Source organism: Taeniopygia guttata, chromosome 2, assembly GCF_048771995.1.
Source record: "Taeniopygia guttata chromosome 2, bTaeGut7.mat, whole genome shotgun sequence".
NCBI classification, from domain to species: domain Eukaryota; kingdom Metazoa; phylum Chordata; class Aves; order Passeriformes; family Estrildidae; genus Taeniopygia; species Taeniopygia guttata.
Window position 1 is genome coordinate 135,092,950 of NC_133026.1, and position 26,416 is coordinate 135,119,365.

Sequence of the window (26,416 nt, forward strand, 5' to 3'; positions counted from 1 at the left end):
CACTAGTCCTGTATCTCTAGAGCTAACATGAGGGAAAAATTCTCTTTTTAATATATTTCATAGTGTTTTATTTTATTTTATTGATTACATGACATCCTAGTGTGTGTGGTGTAGACATGAGAAACAGATGGCACAACGTGTCTTTTTGTGTATCAAAATATCATATTTGGCTTTGGTCAAAATATTTTAAACAATGTAAGAAAACTTAAACTCTGTATTTTTTATTTTTTTTTATTTTAGGTGTTGCTCATTTGTATTTTTCTTGTTCATTGCTTTGTTATACTCCTCTAATCTCAGTTCATATAGACCTACAGTGCAGATTATGCAATATTTTCAACGCAATTCAAAACTGAAATTCAAAAATCTTCCTCCTTCTCTAAAAAATGTTTATGTCCTTGAGGTAGACCTACAGTCCCTAGCCTTCCCTTCTCCTGTGAAGATTTTTTGACAGCTGACATAAATTTTGACAGAGCTGGATGGCTCGGAATCTAGCTTGCATTAAGACCAGTCAGGATTTAGGTACTATTTGCTCCTCTACTTAATTTTCCTGAAAGATTTCAATCTAAAAGATTTTCTAGGATCATGTCAAACATGACATCAGGACCAAATCCTCTGAAAAATACAGCGATGGTTCTGCTTTCTTTTAAAAGCACAAGGAAGAGGTATTAATTTTTGATGTAACTCCTACTATAATACGTGGGTTTATATCCTGCAGACCAGTATATACATTGCCATTTATAGCAACAGGACACTGACTTTTGCACTGATTTTTTTTTTTTTAAGTTTCTTTGCCTTCAGCAGTATTTTTTGACTCCTTTTTTTTTTAAAGTGCTGTTGCTTATCTTTTTATGCTATAACCATAATTTTTTAATGAAGAAATAAAGAGTAATTTTTCTGTAGAGAATGAAATGAGACCTCACTAATAAAAGTGAGACAGAGACTCCCATGTTGCAGAGAAGTATGAGATGATAAAAAAAAATGTACTCTTAAGATTGAAGCTGTGAAAAATTTAACAGTGGTGAGCTATTGTGGCGCAGATTTGAGAGCTGGACAGAGCAGAGTTTACAGTAGTTAAAAGAAAAAAGAGTAATAATCTAAAATATATATTTTTTTTTACAATGCCTTAACTATACAAATATATAGAAGATAGAAAAATAGTCTGAAGTGGAACAACAATAGAGAAGAAATCATCAGAATCAATTGCATATTTCTTCCTGGCAAAGCAAAATAAATTCCATTATTAACCCTACTGTCTTCCAGGACAGTAGAAAGGGGAACAGTGTAGAGATTGACAGCAGACAAGAGGAAGAACTAGAAATTTTATATACAATAATTTTTAAGTGTATTAATAATGAGGTTTGGTCTAAGTTATTTACATAATTTAGACTATGAATGTTAGCATAATTTTAACTCAACTAACCATACAAAATGGTGTAAATTAGTTATGCCTTTAAAACTTTAAAGAGACCAGTAGTACATTTTTGATGTCTCATGAATATCATATTCCCTTATTTGCACATAAAATGTTTTTGAGGGCTACGGTGTCAAAGTAGGATACATACATGGGTTTTCACCTCCACCTGTCAGATTTATGTCTTTACCTAGAAATCATTATAAAGTCATTCAGGTTGAAGCTGTTTCAGTTTAAAAGACTTAAATTAGGAATGAGTCATGTATCAATTTACACTAATTGGGACAAGAATATTGTAATGCTAAGTGATGTTCAGTTTCTGTTTCTCTTCCCTTCATCTTGTTCTTGGTACTCAAACATCCCCTATCACTCAGATATTGGTTTCATATCTCACAAGTAGAAGAATTTATATTAGTTATTACAATGGTTCTTTGGAAAGTTCAATTTTGTCTACTTTATAAGGGAGTCTTTTCTGAATCACCTAAAATTGGTGAATGAAGATGGCTGGAATTGAGAGTACAGAGAAGTGCCTTGTCATGCTGGAAGTTTATGGATGGCTTACTAAAGAAAGGATTGCACTCATACATTCTTAATTCCAGTTCAATTCTTTAACATAAAACAATTTTTTTTTCATCTTATCTCCCAAAATAGCTATGAATTGACTCCTTGGTTTTTGATATTTCTATTTCCTTCAAGGAGTGGCAGGGGGTTGTGGGAATCCAGGGCATCCCTCTGGCTGCCCTGGAAGGTCTGGGACCCTGGCGGGGGTCAGAAACCCCCCTGTACAGAGTCCCAAGAGACACTGTCTGTGATCTCTGTCCATGGAAAAGAGTTTTCAATCTTACAGGATGAATTACAAGCTCTGATATAAGTAATAATTAGTGTGGCACAGGTGCAAAAGTAAAATTTTAGGATTCTAGATTAGGGGTTCAAAGGGGACAAGATGGGGAAAATTGGGTATGTCTTGTCCTTTTTCTTCTTCATCCCTCCATGTTCCGCTGTAGTGTTGGCATTTTTCTATTGGTTTAGACTGGGGACACACTGTTCAATGTAGGTGATAGATATTGGCACATTATTGTAAATATAGCACACGTAGTTTCTGGTATTTAATGTTTGTAACATCCCACTGAGGGGCAGAGCCCCACACGCTGCCCTGCAGGACAGACCTGCGGCAGGGCAGCAGAACATGTTAGAGATAAGCAAGAATAAACAACCTTGAAAACCAGCACAGAAAAATGATGACTTCTCCTTTGGCAGTGGGGGCTCAAAGACAGAGACTTTCTACAATCTCAGAATCATCTAAATACCACAGATTCCATCAGGGGAGAAGGGAGGAGGATGACAGAAAAACAACATCTGGATTAGAGGCAGAATACCTTATTAAGCTTAAAAAATAATATAATGTCTTAAGACAGCTTGTATATGTTCTTCCTTGTTGACTGGAGTACTATCCTTTTTATTGTCATGACTGAATTTCAGCCATGTAAGATGTGTAAAGAGAAAGCAAAATGGGATCTAAAAAGACTACTGATGAGAGTTTATGGAAAAAGTAGGAGCTGGTGGAAAAAGTAATATAGTTACTTCATAATTTCAAATCAATAGCAAATCAAATCAAAGGAGGGGTTTTGAAATATATTTTTCAAAAATAATTTTGTTACCTTGAAGAGTGTAAATTCATTTGAAAGAAATTATTAATTGTGTAAGGTATTAGTAATATGAGAAACAGAAAAAAATTAAAAGTAACTTCATTCAGTTAAAAGTGACTAGTATTCAACAGCCTTGATTAGTCTTTCAGCTTTATTATATAATAATTTTATAAATAACTTATGGTCAAACAATAGTATAGACTCTTGTCTTTCTGTTTCACTCCCATCACTTTTGATGTGCTGTCTTTCTACATCTATGTTTCATGACATGTTCCTATGAAATGGTCTCCCACTAAAAGTCTAATTTATCCTCTGGCAAATGCCCGTTCTTCATAATAGCTTACTACAGTATTAATTATTTTCTTTATTTCAGGTTATTACTCTGAGACAAAAATGTTTTATGTTTTATTATGTTTCAGCTCAAGCTCTTCTGTTACATTAAAATAATTTGAATTTACACACTTTTGACTAGAATATTAAATGTCAGTATTTTCTATATCTAGATGTATTTGTATGCAAAAAAATGCTGAATAAATTTTCTTTAATCCATTAAGAGTAAATTAATTTGTGTGCTGTACACTAGAACTTGTCAGTGTAATGATTTGGATGCAGATGTTTCACTTGATTAAAAGTACATCCCACTACACTATGTTATATTCCAAGCTTGTAAAGTATAAGACAAAATGAGATTGCCTAGTGCAATTATGTACTTTCTGTAAGAATTAAAGGGTATAAAATAAATTATTGTGTTTATAGAGTACTGTTCCTGCTGCTAACATAAGATTCTTTAGAGTGGGACCAGAAAGTTAACAATAATAATAATACTTTTAAAACATAAAAGAGCATATTCTGTTTCCTTAATACCCCTTGCTATTTCATGTTGAAAGAGAGAAGGCACATTGCTTTTCCTCCTTTTGGGATTGATATGCAGTCCTTTTTTGCTAGCAAGTACTACTACTGCTTATAGTTTTCCAAATTTCCAATGGGCTTCTCTGTAAAGACCTTTGGCTTCTGAATTGGTAAGCAGCAGGCTAAATTTGCTAGTTGGGCAGAAGAAATTCTGTTTATATTTCATATCTGAAAGAGTGAGAATATTTACATGAAGATCCTGCAGAGAATTTAGTGGTGGTAAAAAGTGCTTTTTGGGTGTTACTTGACTCATATCATTCCTTACTCTTTTTCAATCCCATGAAGATGGCGATATGTCACTGTATTAGCACTATATGTAATTCATTTATTAGATAATACAGTTTATCTTAATTAAAGAAAATTTCTGAAGTTTTTTTTGTGGTTGGGGATTTGAGTGGAGATTTTTGGTTGTAATTGGCATTTCCTTTTTTTGTTTCAGTGGGGTTTTTTGGGGTTTTTTGTTTGTTTGTTTGTTTTGGGGTTTTTTTTTTTAGTTTAATTGTCCATTTCAAGGAAGGATTTAATAGATTAGATTAGATTGTGGCAGAAAATTCTGAATGTTGTTTTACGAACTGGCTGCAACAATAATTCAAATACCTTACAATGTGGGTTTAAAGACCTCAGTATTTCAAAATATTAAGTGGAAATGTAGAATGGTAGTGTGGGGTATCCTCAGTCCTATAAACTTCTCCTTGTCTGGGATAAAGGTCAGTGGAGTTTCATTGCCAACAAACCACTTCCAGGATATTCCATCCTCCTGATAAAGAATTTGAACTGAAAATTACAAATTTTTATTTTTCATATAAAAAGTAATTCTTTGGACCAGGAAAATTAGCTAAGCAGACTGCTTTTTAAAATTTTTATACATTTTTTGTTTTGTCAGTGTCTAATATCCATCAAGTGCCAACCTTTTCTCCAGACATGCAATGTTATTGTCTTTCATTATCTCAAACTGCAAGATCATATCTATGATTGTACAAACTTGACAGAATAATGGAAAACTCGAACATTATCAAACTCTGTGCTACTTATAATTAAATACAACATCACTCTAAATCTGAACTGGTTGCTTTAGCATATACAGTTTTCCCTAAACTAGGAATTTAAAATTTGCTTCCAGTCCTGGTTCTAGCCCAGATCAGCGGAAGGGAGCATGGCCAAGACATTTTATTATTCAATACCTCATTACATTTTTGCCAGGGGTGGGGGAGATGGATTGTCTCACTTCTGGGGAGGAGAGGTATCCCTTTCTGGGGTAACAAAGCCTGGCGGTGGATGGGGGAGGATGTGTTCTCTCTTTTTGTATACTTCTGTTAATAATATTGTTACCGTTACTGTTTCTTTTCTTATCTCATTGCTGTTTTCAGTAAATTGTTCTTATCTCAACCTGTGATCTTTGCCTTTTGTGCCTGCAGTGCTCTTCTCCAGTCACCTTCAGGGGTGCAGGAGGGTGGAAGAGGGGGTGGAGAAGGGAGAAGAGGGGGGAGAGGGAGCGAGCAAGCAGCTGTGTGGTTTGAGAGGTCTTGGTGGGAGAACTAGATTTGGGAATAGCATTCCTAAACCATGTCACTTCCCTATATCTAAGTCTTTATTCTTTTTCTCGCCTGAAGAGTAAGTCACATTTGGTGAAATACTGAGGATTCATATTCCTCATTTCTTGCTTTTTCTTTGTGTAATCAAGGAAAAGTATTTTGGAGTGAGGAGCTGAAGAGGATTTACCCATCTAGGTATGCACAGTCATCATGAATACAAATAGTTGTCTATTTTTCAGAACAAGTAAAAATTCTCGTAAAAATTTTTGCTTTAACAACTGATAGACAAATGAAACTTCAAATGTTTCAGTAAAACTTCAAATGTTTATCAGTGGCGTGGATGGTTAAAGAAAAAACTGAAAATCTACAAGAGTCAAACCTAAATATCCCATTTAACAGACCTTTTGTGTTGCCTTTTTCTGTCATTGATTCTCTCTGAGCACCCTGTCTCTCAGGCTACGTTTCTCTGAAAGAAATCTATATGTTGAAGGATGTTAACATTTCTAACCATTCTGGTTTTTTGAACAACTACAAGAGTACCCTGCAGGTTCTAACTTTCTCTTCTAAAAATTACTTTCATTTTACTTTATTTAGAGAATCTCTTGCAATCTCTCTTTCACCTCTTTGGTAGATTTGATGCCATCTTCCACAGATGAAAGCCAACAGATCAGCAATAGATTACTTTTCTCTTTTTCTTCACTTTCTTTACGCTAACATTTCCCCCTTTATATATTCATTATAACATGACTGATTAATTGAATCTTGTATTTTAAAACAACATTGTATGTATTTGTTAACCTCGTGAAAACTTATGATTGAGATTCCTCAGATAAAATCAGTAATTCTAAGCAGAGGTAAATATGACTGTAACTAACTGTTCTATCTTGATAACGGGTACGAATGAAACCATAATGTGTGAACATTTGTGTATTACCCAATTTTTCTCAAAGCATTTCCAGACATCCAGGAAGACTTATTGAAGCATATTGTGTGGCTGAAACTCATAGGTGCTTCATAGCCTAGAATGAATATATTTGTTATCAGGCCAAACATTTTTGTCTTTATGAGGCATCAAAGAGAGAGAGACACATAATGCTTAAAGGGCTGGATTGGAATTCAGTACTGTTAAATGCTATAATTGCATGTTTCAGAGAAAACACTGGTTATGTTTCCCTCTGCAGAAAAAAGTAGAAAAGATAAATTGATCAAAACATCATCAAAAAGAAAGTGAAGCAGAAACCCAAGAGCCATTTGTGGGGAAAACACTGCTATAGATAACTTTCTTCAAAATAATAGGACTATGATGACTAGTCCTATCAACATGATAAGATATAGTGTTTCAGAATACCAGTAAAGGGAAAAAAGATATAGTTACTTGTTTTTTTTTTTTCTGATTTTCAGTTCTAATAAAAATAGCTATGATTTGAGATCTCTGAACACTGTTGCAACATTCCTTTTTTTGCCTGAAACATTACTCAGTAAAGCAAGAGAGCTATATGAACAGGCTTCAGATTCCATGTCATTTCATATCAGCAGTGGCTGTATGTAGAATGCATACTGGATGTCATCTTCCTTAGATGCTCACTTCTTACTCATTCTCAACAATGCTGCAGGCAATGCAAGACCTGCATGTTAAATGTCCCCTTCACAGGCAGACAGTGTGAAAGGCAGAGAGGTATACATCCTACATCTTCTAAATTATCAATAACTTGGCAATACTGTTTGAAACAGTATAATTTTTGGTGACAATATCAGTCTTTAAATATTATTTTTTAAAGTATAACATTTCCTTCCTAAGTCCATTCCATTTTGCACGCCTCAGCATTTATATTAAAATAGCTATAAAATATTGTAAAGGTAATTTCAGAATTGACTGGATTTTTGCCTCCCTCCCCCCTCCACTCCTGATCCTTTCTACTTCACACACTGAGTGCACAAAAGTAGTGGTTTTATTTCAAAGTCCTGTTACTGAAGTACTGTGGGAGCAGCTGTTCATAGACAATTTTCTTTAAAGCATGAAGATGAGAAAAGCATGAGCTTGGGTCAGGAGGATACATTGTTGATTCAGTGGAGATTACTTCAGCATATGGGAGAAATACAAAATAACTAAAATAGCTAAACAAAAGTCTTTTACAGATATAATGATCCTTGAGCATTCTTAGTGTTGTTATGAAAAGCAGTGGCTGCGGCTTAACATTAAATATATATCTATTTTTTTAAATTAGAAATTTACTTATAAAATAGCATATGCAGAGTAATAGGCAAAAGATTAAGGAGATTTTTGATTTTATAGTTGTTATTATTAGTGTGCATGATAATGTATTGTTTATTGTAACAAATTACTTTATTGGAAAATGTTGAGAGACCTTTATTTCTGTGAGAACAACTTACATGGCTTTGGCTATCCCTGTTTTTTTTTAGAATTATCTATATATTAGGAGAGCAAGGAATTGTATCAGAAATTTCTGTGAAGATTAAGATTCACTTTACAATATTTTTTTTCTTTTTTTCCCACTGGAAAACAGCAAGATAGGACATAAAAGAGGTAATGTTGCTTTAAAAATTATATTCAAATTTTCTTGAAACCACTTCATAAGTCCCCAGTTGTAGCAGGATCAGATATATATCTCCCCAAAAGGAAACTGGGATTGTTTAGCCTGGAGAAAAGAAGACTCAGGGGCCTCTACAACTCCCTGTAAGGAGCAACCAGTGACAGGACAAGCAGAGATGGAGCTGTGCTAGGGGAGGTTCAGGCTGGACATGAGCAGGAAAGCCTTACTAAACACTGAAATGGACAGCCCAGGAGGGTGGTGGATTCTCCATCCCTGAGGGTGCACAAGAAATGACTGAATGCAGCACTTAGTGCCATGGTCTAGTTGACACAGGGGTGGTGGGCAAAAGGTTGGACTTAATGATCCCAGAGGTTTTTTCCAACTTAACTCAGGGATTCAGTGATCTGAACTCCTGATGCTCTTACCATGGTAGTCAAGGGTAACTCTCACTGATTTTACATGGATAGAACTGAATTCCTTGCAACAGCTAACTACAAGAGAAACTAAATAATGAGTGTCTGTGACTCACACAACTGTCTCAATAGTGTCTCTAATTGAGCAGAGGACCATGAAGTACTGCCTGCAGTATAGGCTTCTTCCTTAATTCAGAACAGAGTGCTTTGAGTTCTAAACTGTATTAATTCTCTGCTACTTTAGAGAGTTTGGGGAGTGGTTTTTTTCCCCATTTTTATGTATAGCAAAAAGTAAGTCTCCTCTGCTATGCATTTAGTTTTTTTGTCTGCAAGATCTCTGTTAGCCTGCTTTTGATAAATTCAAATTTTCATTTACTCTCAAGTTCTCTTTTCAAGTAATTTTTTTCCCAAAGAAAACCTGCTGGGTTTTTTTTTTCTTTTTGGCTACTTGGTTGATTGTTTTTGTCTTTTTTTCTGAACATATTTCACTCAAGGGAAATCTTCCATTGCACACAGTAGCATTGTGTTTATTTTGTTGTGCCTTATATAGCCATCTGCCACTGTATCAGAAGGATTTTTGTCCTAAAGCTTTCTCATAAACTGATAGGAATTTCACAATATGTAATTCATGCCCTTATTTTCATTTCATAGGGAGCATCTAGACATCTTGATGGCATTTTGTGTTTTATGCTAGTGGATCACAAAGTACTTTAGAAACAAATAGAATACTACCAGTTTAATACCATACAGTAATGACTTACTCAGCATCGACATACTGCACTCAGAGGTAAAAAGACCATTTAGATAAGAGTTGTAAAATACTACTCAGTAATTACTTCAGGATGATTTAGCATAAGTATGCACATTTTCACTGACAGGATATAATTTATTATAGCATTTGTACCCATATAGTAGGCATAACATCATTACCCAATTTGACTCATTGTCCTAAACACAGATCAGATAATCATGTCATGTGGATGTTTGCATGGTTCGTTTGAAATAAGATACTGCTAGTAGTTTTCTGTCACCTTCTGCCATGAATTCAATGTTTTTGGAGATGTGGGGTTTTTTTCACATCTCCCATACCAGATTGGAATCAAAATATAACTCTTGACTGTCCAATAGACTACAAACATCATCTTATTCTCAAACATGCTTTCTTGGCTCGCCACTACTCTTTTTAATATAATTTGTCCGAAAGCTGTGAAATTATATACTTGAAATTTTCATTTATCACTGGTAGAAAGAAAAAGTATAATTAACCTCCGTAAGTTTCTTGAAAGAGGAGAGCATGAAGAAAGGAAGCACCTACATTGCAGAGTAATACTGTAAACCACACTGGACCTGTTTATCTTAGAAGTGGTATGAACATATGAGTTCAGGTTAGGAGTAGGCAGAATTATTTCTCACCTGCTCTTCATATTCAGGTTATTTTTCAAAGAAAATTAACTGCATGTAGAGAGGGGGTGCACCCAAATGCATATCTCAGTAGGAATGATCAAGATACTAGGACATCAGGACATATGGAGAGTTTACTGTCACTGTAGTTGGTCTGTAGTCCAAGCACACATTCTGCGAGCAGAGCTGTAGGACATTGATCCATCTGGTAATTTAATTATGGTTAATTACACAGTCCAGTTAATGTTGTTCCTGTCAGATGGTTAAAATTTCCTATCTGGCATGAAAAGTTAAATATGATTTTTTAATAACATTACATTTCTAGAGATTAATTTACCAGTTTCTACTGATTGAAAATGCTACGGGTTTTTTTGCACAGAGCACTTGTCTCCCATGATCTTGGTTACAGCTTTTTGTCCCCTTTTTGGGTACTGTGCCAAATTCAGACATGCACAATTTTCATAAAAGAATTTGCCAGAGCAACAGTAAAGAGAAAAAGTCTAGAGAGATTTTGTTTAAAATTGGTAAATAGTAGGCAGAGGTCTTTAGGATACAATTTGCACAATTGAAACTGTGTAGCTCCAGAAAACAAAGTTGAATGTAGGTTGGTTGATTTGTTTTGCAGTCTGAAAGCAAGCATTTGGGAGTAGGTGAGGAGTGGATTTATGTAACTTTTCTCCAGTTTATGAGCAATAAGTTATTATTTAAATGCTAAAAGCCACATTTCATTAAATTAAAGCAATATTCCATGTATATTGAATTTGGAAACTAAATTATTTTGTAGTGCTTTATATTTTCCCTTTTTAAGTCATTTTCCATTGAAAAAACCCCAAAATTACACATAAGGAGGATTTTCCTTCTTTTTTTCCTAAACAGAATATCTGTCTGGATTACTTTTTTGGGCCCTCTGGTAAAGTCAAATGTTTTTGCAGCTGGTGCACTTGAAGTAATTAAGTGATAGGCATTCATCTTACCAAAAGAAAAATGAAGGTAATTAAGAGAATAAAAAGTTAATTTTAAATGCCATCCTCCACACAGTCAAATGCTAATGTTTTGTAGTGCAGAACCACTGCAACTTGAAAAAGATGCATAGAAATATAATTACATCAGTTAAAATTACTTTAAATGGGCTTGAAGAGCTATTTCTGCTTTATATCTCTTTAAAACAATACATGTATTGTTACTCAATAGTAGACATATTATCTATTAAAATTATCTACTAAAAATATTATCTATTTTTGTGAATGAATAACATACGCCTTACTCTGTGCACAAACAAGTAACAAAGCCTGCATTCCTACAATCACTAATAAAGGAAGTATTCCTATGTTGCAGTGCACATGACAAAGATTTCATCTTGAGATATTTTTACCAGGAAATTCAGTAATTGAACATGAAATTAAAAACATTTCTTGAGGAACTAAAAAGTGGAATTCATCATGAAAAGATTAAAATGGAAATTTGCTTTCCACCAAGCAGGTATATTAACATGATATGAAAAGTTAAGAAAGTTTGTTTAATATGTTCTGGAAGTGAAATTTATATATTTGTCAAGTACCCAACAAATCTGTTTAATTATTTTAATAAGAGTTAATAAAAAGAGAAATCTGATGTTGGGGAAGGATCATGGGCTCTGGATTGGATTGATGGCATGAATTTTTTGATCTGTTGACGTCATTAAGAGAGCAGAGACCAGGAGAGTGCAGTCTACTAATCGCAACATTTTAAATACTTTTTTCACATATGCCTGGAGAATTCATAAGTGTCAGCTACTCAGTAGGTACTTTAAACCAACTCCACCCTGTGAGGTGTTGGCTCTAGAGAAGAACTGCCCATTCTTCCCTTTAGGACAACTAGAAATAAGACTTGGTATATATAAATATATATATGTGTGTGTGTGTGTGTGTACATGTATATATATAATGGAATTGCATTTCATCTTACTCAAACACTGTATATGTAAACTTGAAAGACTTCTTAGGGTTTCTGACATTTTTCTCAAGTTCACCTTCTGACTGTGCAAAAAATGTGAGCATACTGAACATGGAAATGTTCTCCATTTGACAAAAAAAAGGCCTCACAGCATCTGGCAGCACATCTGTGTCCCACTTTTGTACACAGTTTCTTGGTGGCTTTGGACAAAAGTCTGTCTAGAATATCCGCTATTGTTAATGTTCATATTCTTGGTTTTAAAGAAGGGTCAAAAGTTCTATAATCAAAATGATAAAAGGTAAGAAGTTTATGAATTCATTTTCTGCATAATGGCATTGTGAATTTCCTGTCCAGGTACTGAAAGAACTGCCTGGTCTACCTGTCCCTGCCCAGCCCAGGACTCCCTCACATGGCCTGAGGTTAAAGTCCCCCTGCCAGTCCCCCAGGCCCTCAGCCCCTGCTGAGCCCACTCCTTTCCTGACCTCAACACATCTGCATCTCCAGGGAGGTGCCAGAATCCTGGGGCTGGGGTCATCCCATTGCCCCCAGCTGCCTGCTCCTGGCTGGGATGGTGGGACAGACCCTGAGGTCCCGCTGTGTGTTTCCCTGGGAGAAGCCCATCCCATGGAGCCCTGGCAACCTGCTGCTCAGCTGTACAGAGGACACAAAAGTAAAATTCCAAAGATAGTACTGAGCTGCTTAGGAAGTTTCAATTATAATAATAGGTTCTAATTATGTTCTTCAGTCAAAATAATTGAACATTTTAAAATACATTAATCTTTATGTGTGTTTTTAAAAATACAAATTCCTGAAATTTCGTGTTTGAGTATTCTTCTTTTTCATATTTTCATTGTTATTTATTTGATAATAGAGACATATCAGTACTGTCTAACATGGACTCAAAAATGTGTACCATATTCTAAATAGAATTATTTCTTTTTCACTGAGAACATATTTGAATTGCTGTTGGTTCAGGTTTTTACTTTCTTCTCAAGCCTGAAGTGTCATAGGCTGATTCACATAGCTCTAAGTAGCAGCAAGTATCAGAGTTTGTGAAATCACAGGTTGTTTAAATGATGTAATTACAATATAGTTAAAAATGTTCAAGTGATTCTTGATCACTCTTTATTAAAAAATGGATTAAAATTAAAAGATGTAAAATTATAATTACTAGAAATTAATTTTCACATTTTAATTCCAAAAGGTTGGGGTTGGGTTTAGTGGTTTGTTTTGGGGTTTTTTTGGAGGAAAGGGATGTGAGTGCGGATTTGGTGGGTTTTTTACTGCAGCTTTTGAGCAGGGAAGTCTTGTATAAGTGTATATGAAAAATATATAGTCATAACTGCCATGTATAGGAAAAAGACCCCATTTTTGCTGGTCTAAATATTCAAGTGCATGGAATTGGGCTACTTTTCCAGACATCATTGTTTTCTAGTGACAGACCCTAGCATAGGTGGTCAGGTTTCAAGTGTATATATGGGAACAACTCCATTGTTGGCATAATGGGGAACATTTACAGATTTGGAGGGTTTGTATGTTTTGTGGGGTTTGGTGAGTTTGCCGTGTTATTGTTTTACAGTAGTTTTATTTCTTTTAATTCTGGTTTTGATTTTGCTTTTTCTTCTTTCTGTAATGTCTTTGAGCCAATTCTGTCTTCCTGCCATCCAGTTATTGCAAGACACTGATTCTGTGATTGACAGTACTACTGGTGCAATTATTCATGCTATTAGCCATACTCATTGTATGTCTTCTAGGATATATAGACTGCAAAGAGCTTAAATGGTAGAGGGGAAGCCCTGCCTCAGTCATCTGAGTCTAGGCAAGCAGCTTCCATTTAAATACTTAAATGGCTAGTACTTTCAACTTCTTTTAAAGTGAGTCACTATTGCTAGCAATGAGACTTGTCTGAACAGAGCCTTGCAAGACTGGATCACAGCTTGTAGATATATATGTTATCACAGCCATTAGTCATGTTCCAAGCACACTTCTTTCTAAAAGTGCCAGATAAATCAATGGATCACTGGAAAGTAAAGTAGAATTTATTTTAGATCGGTTCATTTTTTTTTCTAAGACATTGTTCTTGAAATCCTTCTCTGACTTTCCCCCTTCACTATTTCTACATTTAAAAGTCTGACATGGATTAATAATTGTCATGATCTCATCATAAAAATTATTTTAAAAGAGAAAGAAGGGTAGAGATTAATTAATCTTTATCACAATTAATAAACCTCACCTTAAACAGCAGTGTTAGTCAGCATTTACCCTTGGGTACCTAGACTTAGACAGCTCTGATTACAGTGGTATTTCTTCCCAATTAGTGGAATGACAGAAAAACCATTCATTTCACCTATCCTTTGTGCAGTAGCACATTCTTTGGACATTGTTATGATGGTGGAATTAATGACTATTATTATGGAAAAAAACCTAAAAATATCTTAATGAGTCTTTCAGATCTTTGCTATGTCAGACCTAACTTCAGACAGAAGGTCAAAGGCTAGGGAAAATCTTCACATTTCATTGGAACTAAAGGAAAAAAATATCCACCACCACTCTCCCAAAAAAATCCAAACACTTCCTTTTCAGTGAGTGATCTAGTTCAGAAAGAAACATGTCCACTAACACTAGGTAAATGTGGATTTCACTTGGCTCACACTTAGCTACAATCTGCCCATAGCTATCCTCTTTAAATGTAACTGTCTTGTACCTAAAACTCTGTCGGCTGTTTTTCTTCCTCTGATTTCATTACAGAAATGAAAGATAAAAACTAGGTATGGGCCAAGAATTTTGCTCTGCAAGCAAGGTAGAATTAACCTATCCACCCAATTAAATTTCTAGTGTCTGGATTTTTACTGTATTGTAGTTTCAGTTATGCAATGTCCTTGGACAACTGCTCTGACAGCTTTATGAGTAATTATCATTGACCCTCCAGTGTTTTCTTAAAAATGAAATTTCTGATAATAATTATCTCCTAAGAACCATTGGAATCAGCAAATTTTGTGTTTGACTGCATTATGCTTTGTGGAAAAGGTGATAAACTCACGTGTAGTAGAAAACATGCAATTACTGTTATTGTTAAGATGCTAATTTGACTTTTCTAAGATACAAAAGCATAATTAATTTTAATGTTTACTGGCTCTTACATTGTCAATGGAGAATTGTTATACTTCTTTGCAGTATGATGAATAATAGAATAACAGAATTCTATTAACATAAATATGATAATTTTTCCAGATGAATACATTTGAAAAAATATGTCCATTTAATATCAGTGCCATTAAGATTTCTTTCTATGCAAGCTGGGCGATATCGATGAGGAGTGCATATTTCTTTTTACCTGGACACTTTATTTAGATGGGAGATTGAGCTTGAAGAGACACTATGTCAAGAATTGTTATATATTTTGTGATCTTCCCTCCTCAAAAGGGCTCATTAAGTTGATACACAGAAAAGCTAAAATTTTTAAGATATATGTCAGCAAACACTTAAATTGGCTCAAAAATACCATTAGTGAAACTTTACATGCTTAGATTTTAAGCAAATGAAGTTTATTTCATGCTGTGAAAGCAGTATAGGTAAATATTCAATGCATATGTTCTTCTGAAGACTGGGGTTTGCTGTTATTTATAAGCCACAAGATATATATATATATATGCCTCAACATCTTCTTTTAACTTGAATAAATCTTCAGAAATATTTCCTGGAGGATCTCAGTTCAAGCTTTTTGTTTTGTTCACATTAAGAAAGTCCCAGCTGCAATTACTATGCATGGAGATAAATGGATTCTATAGCTGTCAGCATTAGCTTAACATTTTTATGTAGAATTTGGATACTTAAGAATAGATGGTTAATCAGGATGGTTAAGAACTTTTTGAAACATGGGAAATATGATTTTGACAAAGAGGTTTTTCAGCCTAAATTTTGCTAGGGAGGTTCAGGGATCACAGCCTACTGATTGATCTTCTTTTTTGCTAGTCTTTTCCTGAAGGTCCTAGGAAATATTTTTCCCTTTTTAAAAAACTTGAGTAGAGGCCAAAATGCAGCTAGAACTCATGTCTATTTAACAAATGGTTAAGCTTTCAGAAATAAGTATGCAGTTAATACTGAATGGACTCTATGTCCCCCAGCAGAGCATTGGTCTCTGAAAAGAAAGTAGCTAAAGATGAAAAGATGATGACCCAGCTTGTAAAATACAGTACTTTTTGTCAAGTCAATACAGAAAAACTATTTTCAGTCCTGTACACGTGTAGGGGAGGCTCCATGGACCTCTGCATTGTGTTTGTCAGGCACTGTGGAGAGGCAATGAAGGAATGCAGTCTGTGTTGGCTGTACTATTTGTCAATACAAAAGGAACATAACCCATCTAAAGGTTTGCACTTTCCCTTTGGAGAATCAAACATAGGCTCATAGAATCTTGAAGATTAGAAAAGACTTCCAAGATTGAGCCCAACAATTAACCCAGCCCCACTCCATTCATCACTAACCATATATCCTAGTGCTACACATATCTTTTGAACACTTCCAGGGATGGGTAGCCTATTCCGTTGTCTGACCAGGACTTCAGTGAGGAAATATTTCCCGATATCCAATCTAAATCTCCCCTGGTACTTGAGACGATTTTTTTATGGTCATGTCACTTGTTACCTAGGAGAAGAGACTGTCCCCTACCTTGCTTCAAACTCATTTAAGGTACTTATAGAGTGATAAGGTGTTAAATGTTAGCATCAGCATTACATTTCTCTTGCTAACATTTGATTTTTATGGTATTTTTAAAATAACCTCCTTGTTAAGCAATAGTTAACTTATCATGGTTTAAGACAGCTAATGTAGAACAGTAGTCTATTTGAGATATAAATCTCATATTGAAATTTCAAACCTTAGTGCTATTTCAGGGCTCAGTCATGGTCACAAATATTAAATTTTTCTTTGAAGTTAGAATAAAGTGATAGTTATTACTTTTAAGCATTTCATCTGGCATTCTTCTATAATCATTTGTTCTCTGGTTAGTTTTGCCCATTTTGAGGGTAAGTGATCAGATACTGATTGGAAGGGGTGATAAGTAAGCTGAAAGATTTGAACAGCAAAGAGTAGAAAAACTACAATATTTTTTTTTCATACTTCAGACTAAAACCCAAGTTTTTCACTCATTCTGTTAGGATGCACTTTCATAAATGTTTCAGTTCACTCACTTCCCCTACTAGCAGGACTGGGAAGAGTATCAGAAGAGTGAAAATGAGAAAACTCATGGGTTGAGATAAAAACAGTTGAATAGGGAAAGTGAAAGCCCTGTATTGGTGCTACAATGCCCGACTGGTGGGAAAAATGATGCACAGAACTCTATGATATCAGAAGGTTAATTAATTATTTTATTATACTATATTACACTAAAACTATATTGCACTATATTCCACTAATAAGAACTATATCACTACTAAGAAAAATTCATGACTCTCTGCTGAGAGTCCTAACACAGCAGTGACCTAATTGCTCAATCTAAAAGACCATCACTAGAATCCAATCAAGTTATCACCTTAACTAAACAATCTCCATAACACATTCCACATCTACACAACAAAGAGCAGCAGCAAGTGAGATAAGAATTGTTTTGATTATTCATTTCTCTGCTTCTCTCATAACTTCTCTTAGGAAAAATCCTGAGAAAGCTACGTCTCTGCTCAGAAGATAGATCAATAGCACAGCCCTGTACACAAGCAAAGAAAAATGAGCAATTCACAGAATCAGTCAGGGATCACAGTGGCTCATCTGGTTCAAGTTCCCTGCTCAGACAGGCTCATTTAAGAGCACATGGCTCAGGCTTGTATCCAGAAGTTTCTTGAATATCTCCAGGGTGGGAAACTCTAAAAGCTCTCTGGGAAATCTGTTCAAGTTCACATCACCTTCACAGTGAAGTTCTTCCTCATGTTCAGGTGGAATATCCTGTGTATCAGTTTCTGCACATTGCCTCTTGTCCTATTGCTTGGCACCACTAAGGCACCACTAAGAAGTGCCTGGCTCCATTCTCTTGCTATCCTCCCTTCAGGCACTTATATACATGGATGAGGTCCCCTCTCCATTGCCTCAGGACTGAACTGGCCCAGCTCCCTCAGCCTGTCCTAAGAGAGATTCTCCAGACCTTTGGCTAACTTAGTAGCTCTGTCTGGACCTGGTCCAGGATCTCTAGGTCCTTTTTTTTACTGAAGAGCCCAAAACTGGACACAACATTCCAGATGTACCTCACCATGGCTGAGTAGAGGGGCAGGATCAGCTGCCTCAGCTTGCTGGCAATATTCCTCCTAATGCATCCCAGGATTACTTTGACCTTCTTGGCCACACTGCTGGCTTACAGACAATGTGTTTTCCACCAAGATCCCCAGGTTCTTCTCCACAGGGCTGCTTCCCAGCAGGTCAGCCCCCAGCCTGTACTGGTCCATAGGGTTATTCTTCTCCAGGTGCAGGACCCTGCATTTGCCTTTTTTTTGAATTTCAGACGGTTCTTTGCCCATGTCTCCAACATATGAAGGTACCTCTGAAGGGCTGCACAGACCTCTCAGATATTGGTCACTCCTCATGATTTTGTTTGTCCTGAACTTGTTGAGGAGGCACTCTACTCCCTAATAAAAGTCATTGATGATCAGATTAAATAACATTGAGCCCAGTATAGAAATCTGGGGGACACCATTAGTGACAGGCCTCTAACTAGACTCTACCACTGATCACAACCCCTGGGATCTGTTATTCAGTCAATTCCCTGTCCTATCCATACAACTCATCCAACCCACACTTCCTGAATTTGCCCATGAGGATTTCATGAGAGACAAAAGCCTTGCTGAAGTCAAGGCAGACATTGTCTACTGCAAATTGATTCACCCTTTCCCATGGGCCAGCAAGTATTCAGTCATCCCCAAGAAAGCAGGGCTCCATCATACATAACAGTGAATTGAGAAGAAAACTGCCATTATTCCCCCTTCTCTGTCTTCTCCCTGCTTAATACAGTCTCTGTATAGTTTAAACTATAGCAAGTGGTTTATTGATTTACTAATGACATATAATTAATCAGCAGTGAGCTATAGATTCAAGACCATTATCTGCAATTCAAAAGGAAAATCACTTACTAGGCTCTTCTGGAATATTTACCCACAATTTTGTGAATATCCTTGTGTTGTTAATCCTGAAAAGTTTTTTTCAGAGGCGCATACACACTTATTGCCTTTACACACCCCTTCTGAGGGTTCCCCAGCTTTAGGCAAAGCTATGCATATCCAAACATCTTATTGATCTCCATGACAGTGAGAAAGCACTCTACAAGCTCAGGTTCACATCCTCTGAGCGTAGATCTCTGTGTGCCGCACCCCACTTTCCTACTGCAGTATCTGGGTCAGGCACTTCATATCAGTTGATAGTTTGCAATGTTGGTAGGGAGCAGCTGGTGCTGGTGCTTTCAGCCCAAGGTCTCTGCCCACTGTTAAAAAATATTCATGTTTCTTTATGCCTCTTTTCAAGCTGAAGTCTTTGTTTCAAATAATTCTGTGAAACCCTAACTACTTTTTAATCTGATTGGTGATCATTGTCATCTTTCACATAATGTGGGTAAACACCCTCACAAACTTTGGGAGTCCCATTGACACACATTATGTATATTCATATTTCTGTCTTAACATTTGTTGTTATTCTGGCCACAGGTGAGTCCCAAGGGCACTCCACATCAGGGTAAATGAATAAGCTAGTTAGAGAGTAATAAAATGTGACATTTTAAGAGCAGAATACTCTAAAGAGATAGTTCCAAAAATTCAGCCATTCAGAGGTAGTTCTAAGAGTTTTTCATGACAGTTGTTATGGTACAACTTCTCATACGACATGGAATGTCTCTTCCTCCTACTTTCCATGTCTCAGTTTTGCGTGTGTCATGTTTTTCCATGATGAAGTCAACTGTAAGCTAAGTTCCACATCAGAGGTCCCATTTTTCATTGTAATCTGTTTTATTTCTTTACATCAAAACAAAAGATGTAAAGATTCATTAAATCAGAAAGTCATTTTCACCAGTTTGTAGCCAGTGCACACAGATGGAATTGTCTACAGATGAAAATCAGTAAGATATCCAGCCCAAGTTGTCTACATCATGCAGCTTAATGTAGTTGATTCCTCAAAGATATATATAGATATTCCAGGTTCTATATATTGTGTATATATATATATATTTTAGTATATATATGCATTCAATGAGTTAATAGTCAAATATATCATTGACTATATATTTATATATATATATAATATATATATTATATATTATATATATTATATATATATATATATACATATATATATATATATATATATATAAAATGAAGTGGAATAACAAAACCTCAAAATTTTCAGTGTTATTAATAACTTCCCTGATTTTTATACTTTAGTACAGGGAAATGAGGCAGAAAAGAAAAACAGATAAAAACCATACTGAATTTTTTTTTTTTAAGTCAAAATTACATGTGCTATAGTACTTGTGATTTCAATTTCAGTTGGAAGAGGAACAAATGGGATAGTGTCCAAAAGATCTGGGAAAGCATAGATGTTGCTAGAAAGGGAAAGTTCACAAGGGTGGTATTTAGCAAAATGGTTATGGAGAGAAAGAACAATGGAAGAGACACATCTTCTGGGACATTGTTATGAATGAAATCTGGCATTAGAAGTTGTCCAATGTGATGTTGTAAATACAACAACTCTTTTTACAAAAAAAGAAATAAAAATCCTCACACAACTGGAATGAAGAAATTTATGACATTATGTTCCCTTCACAGAAAATAAGGCATATGGTTATCTTGAGCATTATGCAGCTCTGCTTTTAATGACTGGCTGCCAGAATTAACAAAGCTTTTCCTAAAATGATTAAGATGCTGAACATGCTGGTGATGCTGTCTCTTGACCTGCTGTTTTTTCCTTGTAAGCAAGGTTTGTTTTTACTCCCAGAGGAATCCTAGATATAAAACTGTAATAAGGAAAAGCACTCAACTAAAGAGTAAATTGCTTTTTTGAAAAGTGCAGGTTTATAGAATAAAATAAAAGTTGTAGCAGAAACACACTGTTTTTTTTTTTTCTACTACCCTCAGTCATGTATTCTTTAAACAAATTAAAATATATACTTCTAGAATAACTGTTTAACAAATCATTGTTGCATATGAAAGAGTATTCTAGTAACTTTAGAATGACATATGGTTTATATATATTTAGTAAATTGCAATAGCAACATATTTGTTTTACTAAATTTAATGACTAAACTATTTTAATTTTTTTTAATTACAGAAATTCATTTCATGTTAGGAAATACTGAATCATCTTTCTGAGTTTAGGACTAACAACTTTCTTTTTAGCTTAATTTAGCATGTTAATTCCTAAGCTTCACAATAGATTGAAAGGAACTAAAGAGACCAAATTATCTCTCTAGCAGCTGAGACTGTAGAATTTACAGTAAGGTGACTAGAATTTTACTCTTGTTATTTAGAAGAGGTTCTATAATTCATTAAAATTAATTTTGATATTAGAATTTAAATAAATAATATGTATTTGTTTGTACATGTCTAATGCTCACTTAAATTGTTAATGTTGGCCATAAAGGCTGCTAACCCTGTGCTTTCTAGGGAAATTCACCAGATAGTCTCTTGATGCTGTCCCTTCAAAGTAGATATTTTATGCAATGATATGGGTCTACATAGAGCAAATGTTCTTGAAACATTTCTAATCAGTGGTTGCTTTTAAAACTTATGAAAAACAGTTTGCAGAATCAGAATTTTTGAAAATTAAGTTTTTCAAGTAAAAATACCTAAACAACGGTCCTGGAGCCTTGCTGGACAAGGAAGATTTAGTAAATTAACTTTACTGAGGTAGATTCATTAATTCTACTGTCTGTATTCTCAGTATTAAAGTTCAAGTGCTCAGTGTATCAATTCAGTCTTTGAATCGCCTCCCTGTGCCTTCAAAGGGATCTGACAGGTAGAAATGTGTTTAATGGAAGTTCTCACTGTCTTGATGATAAGTAACTATGTCTTGATGGTAAATTAAACCAAGATCAAATAAAAAAAAGGATTTCTGTGGGACCCATGTGTCCTCATTTAAAACTACACTGGAGTTTTCATGGCAGTTTTCTATGTAGGTGCACACCAAGTGAAGTAAAATGAACAGGAGTTACATGCAATTTTTTTCCCCATGTTCCTTTTTCCCATAAATTTCAAAGCTAATACCCTTGTAATTAGCAATACCTGATAGAGACTTTTACTCTCTCTTCTAAATGGAACAGAACAAGATTATAAAGTGCGAAATACCCTGGTGTGTGATCTTGATTAATCACCACTTAAATTCACTTACTACAGATTTTTTTATAATTCGTGTTCTTTGTTCTGTACTGTACAACCTCCCCCTTTTGAACCAGATCTTTTATTCTAGGGTAACATTCTTACATTGTTTCTTATGTGTAAATCACAGGTCAACTTGATTTCTCTGGATGCGTAGAGTTCTCTGCTCAAATAAATCGCAACAATTACTTTACAGAAGCCTTCCTAACTATATTTTGATAGATTCATAAACTTTAAGGCCAAAAAGGAAAATTATCCATGTCTATTGCAGAACAGGCAGTCATAGATGTTAATAATTACAGTATTATGCCTTTACTTTTTGAACTATATCTAATCTGTGGTTTAAATGTTTGCCAGTGTAAATTTTGCAGCATGACCTGGGTGAGATGTTCTAGTGTTTAATAACCCTCAAAGTAAAAGAAAATTGTAATTTAGTCATGCTTGACACCCTTTTAGGGTTGAAATTCGCATTCGTTGGGAAAAAAAGAAAAAAAAAAATTCTTAGCTATTAAGAATGCATAAACCATAGTTTTACCAAGCTTCTTGACCACATTCCAGATATTTTCCTAGCTTCTTACTGAATGCAAGGCTGAGTATTTGCATGTAAAATTGATTGTACTGGTATAAACATTTTTATTATCAATTTAGTCTTCCCATTTTTGTTGATCACAGTGATTAATGATAAAAAAGCCACAGTGAGCAGTATGATGAGAGAAAAAGATGTGTAATTTGTGATGTGCATGTGAAATATCCCAGGTGGAAGCTAAAACTTCTTGCCAAAACCAGCTCAATCTAATGACAAAATTGTGCTGGAGTGCTGAATTAACAAGAATGTAATCTATTTAATGCTGTCACTGCACAGTAGTAAAACATTAAGCTCCAATTCAGCCTCCATAGACTTTCATCATGAGACAAATTATAGATGTAGCGTATTATTTTTAGCATACTTCTCAATTGTTCCACCACTGGTTTAGAAACTGGTGCCACAAATGGACATGTTGTCTCAGTTATGCTGTCCTACTTGAGCTTACACTTCTATGGGTTGACTTTGAGTCACCGCATCATGCTATAAACTAATTTTTGGCTGCTAAGTTGTTGTCTTTTTATTAAGGCTTTGAACAATCCAGGTGTTTTAAAATATAGTTTTCAATTTTAAATCCTTTTGGCTTTCTTCTAATTAACAGCTGTTATATTCACACACTACAGTGTTTTGGATAGAATTTGCAAGAATCCAGGTGTTCAGTATAAAGTAAGCACTATGGTATAAAGTAATCTTGATCACTAATGGAGTTATCACTAATTCAAAATTATCACTGGTTTAAAAATAATGGGTCATGTTTATAGTTTCCTGAGTGCCATCAGAAGAGTTTATAAATGAGTGCCAGTGGAATCACTTTGGTTCTATTTTTTAGAAAACCTTTGAAATAAAAAATACTTCAGTTATAAATCACGTCCTTTTTGATTTATTGGTAAGTCCAACAACCATTTCAGCCTGCTTCTGATTTTTACGATATATCAAGAAAAATGAAGGAGTGGTTATTGGATCTTCTACCATATTGATGGTAGCCTACTTTTGTAGAGTGAGGAGAAAATTATTGTTGAAAGAGAGCCCATAAAATTTACTAGCAAGTAGGGTATTCCACCCAAGGATTGTGGATCTGTATAGACTGCTAGTATGTTCTCCCTTCAAAGCTGTAATGAACTTTGCTGACAGAGAGAAAAATCATCTATCCACCCTTATTGTCTTGCTTAACTAACTTGATCTCCTTCTATATCAAGGTGAGCCACTTAGTAGATGTGGGAAAGACTGTGTATGTGTCTACCTGGACTTTAGTAAAGCCTTTTGTACCATTTTGCACACATCCTTTGGGACAAAGTGGCTGCTCATGGCTTGGACACATGTACAGTTCATTGGGTAAAAAACCAGCTGGATAACTGGGCCCAGAGATGGGTGGTGAAGGAAATTACATCCAGCTGGTAGCAGATCACAAGTGGTGTCTCAGGCTCAGTACTGGGGCCATTCCTGTTTAATGTCCTTGCCAATAATCTAGACAAGAGGATTGAGTGCATCCTCAGTCAATTTGTAGACAACACCAAGTTGGGTGGGAGCATTGATCTGTTAGAGGATGGGAAAGTCCTTCAAAGGGATATGGACCAGCTGGATTGCAGGACCAAAGCCTGTGGTGTGGGTTTCAACAAGGCGAAGTGCTGTATCCTTCTAGAAAGCTGTCCATCAAAGGACCTGAGAATGCTGGTAGACAGTGAATTGGTTTTGGCTGAGATAATTTTCTTCACAGTGGAACTAGAAATTCTTCTAGTATGGGACTATCTTTTGGATTTGGGCTTGGGGACTGGTTAATGACTCGAACAATCACCATCTTAACCTCCCAGATGCAGAAGGTGAGCACACTCATCATCTCAGGCTACAGCTGGGTGTTGAATGTTACTTTCACAAGTGACAGCTGTGATAACTCCCTTGCCAGGAAGTACTGGTACATTCACATTGTAGCTTGAGGGTATTCATCTCTGCTGATGGGCCATAATAGGCTCAACTGCACTGACCTAATAGGCAGCAGTAACAACTTAGAAATTGTAGTGGAAGACTCACAAAGTGTCCTGTGATCCGCAGTGTTAAATCATGTAGTGTGAAACTCCGTGCCCCATAGGAGGTACCGGAACCTGAGTGAATATAACCCAGAGAACTTTGCTGTTTTAGCACCTTTTCTCCACCCTGATGGATTGAGACGGTGACCAAACTTGACCAACAGATGTTGAAATTGCAGCAATCAAGTCTTCTTGTGGAGATTATACACCTTTCTACTCTTATTTCTTTTTTCTTTTCTCTATTTATTTCAATTCTCTCTAACTCACTTTTGCCATTAAATAAAAAATCCATACCCTTGACTTCAACATATGGTCTTGTTTACACCTCAATTTCAGGCACAAGTATGTCTAATAATTTTAATAACTGAATCTTAAAAGGACTGAAAACTGTGTAAATGATAGAGTGTTTTTGTTATTGGTGAGTAACATTTGCACAATGTCAATGTCTTTTCTACTTTTTATACTGCCACACTGGCAAAAAGGAAGGGAGTGAGTGGGAAGTTGGGTCGGGACATAGCCAAGAAAAAGGATCCCAGCAGGTCAAAGGGATTTCCAGTCTTTATGATATTGTGCTCTGTATATAGAGAGGGGAGAATAAGGAAGAAGATGGAGATGTTTGGATTCATGCATGACAGAGCCCTGCTGTCCTAGAGCTGGCTGAACACTATGCCAGCTAATGGGAAGTGGTAAATGAAGGCCTTGTTTTGCTTTGCTTTGTGCGTGGATTTTACTTTATCTAATTAACTTTCTTCATATTGACCCATGACTTTTGTAAATTTTACCCTTCCAACTGTCTTCCTCATCCCACTAGAAGAGGGTGAGCAAGACTGTCGTGCTTGGTTGCTGGCTGGAGTTTAAGCCATGACAGGCAGACAGTTCAACATGAGCCAGCCTTGGTGGTCAAGAAGGCCAATGGTATCATGGCCTGTATCAGAAAAGAGCATCCAGCAGGACCAGGGAAGTTATTTTCTTCTCATACTTGGCCCTGGTGAGGCCACACCTTGAATCTTGGGCGCATTTAGGCCCCCAGTACAAGAAAAACACTGAGATGCTAAAGCATGTCCAGTGAAGGACAGCAAAGTTTGTTAAAGGTCTGGAGCACAAGTCTTACAAGGAGCTGCTAAGGGAGATGGGGTTGCTCAACCTGAAGAAGAGGAGGCTCAGAGAAGACCTTATCACTCTCTTGTCAATGAAGCACGGAACAGGTTCTCCAACTAATTAAAGTTAGAAAGTGGCATGTTTATTGATAGTGCTGGACACACGGAGAGTAGCTTCCCAAAGATGCATGCAAAATTCACAGAGCTCTGGCTCTCTATTCCCAATAGTCTTATATAGCCATATAATTACCAAAAACACCTATACATATACATTACCTAACCCTGCCTACCCCTGCTCAAAGTCTTTTCATGCTAGCGCAGTCCATTTAAAATGGGTCGATGGGTTTCAGAATGGGTCAGTGGTCTTCTGAGATGAAGTAAGGGGTGTCTTCTTCACAGTAACCTTTTTATTTTTGTCTTGTTGGCAGGCTCTCTGGTCTCTTGGACATAGTCCAAGCTCCCCAACCTGGTTCTGGCTGGTTTTGAGGCCAAGGTGCAGTAATGGTTTCTTCATTTTTTACAATACCCCATCCTCCCATTCTGCTTCTACAAATACAACAAAGTCAAGCAAATTATGAGTCT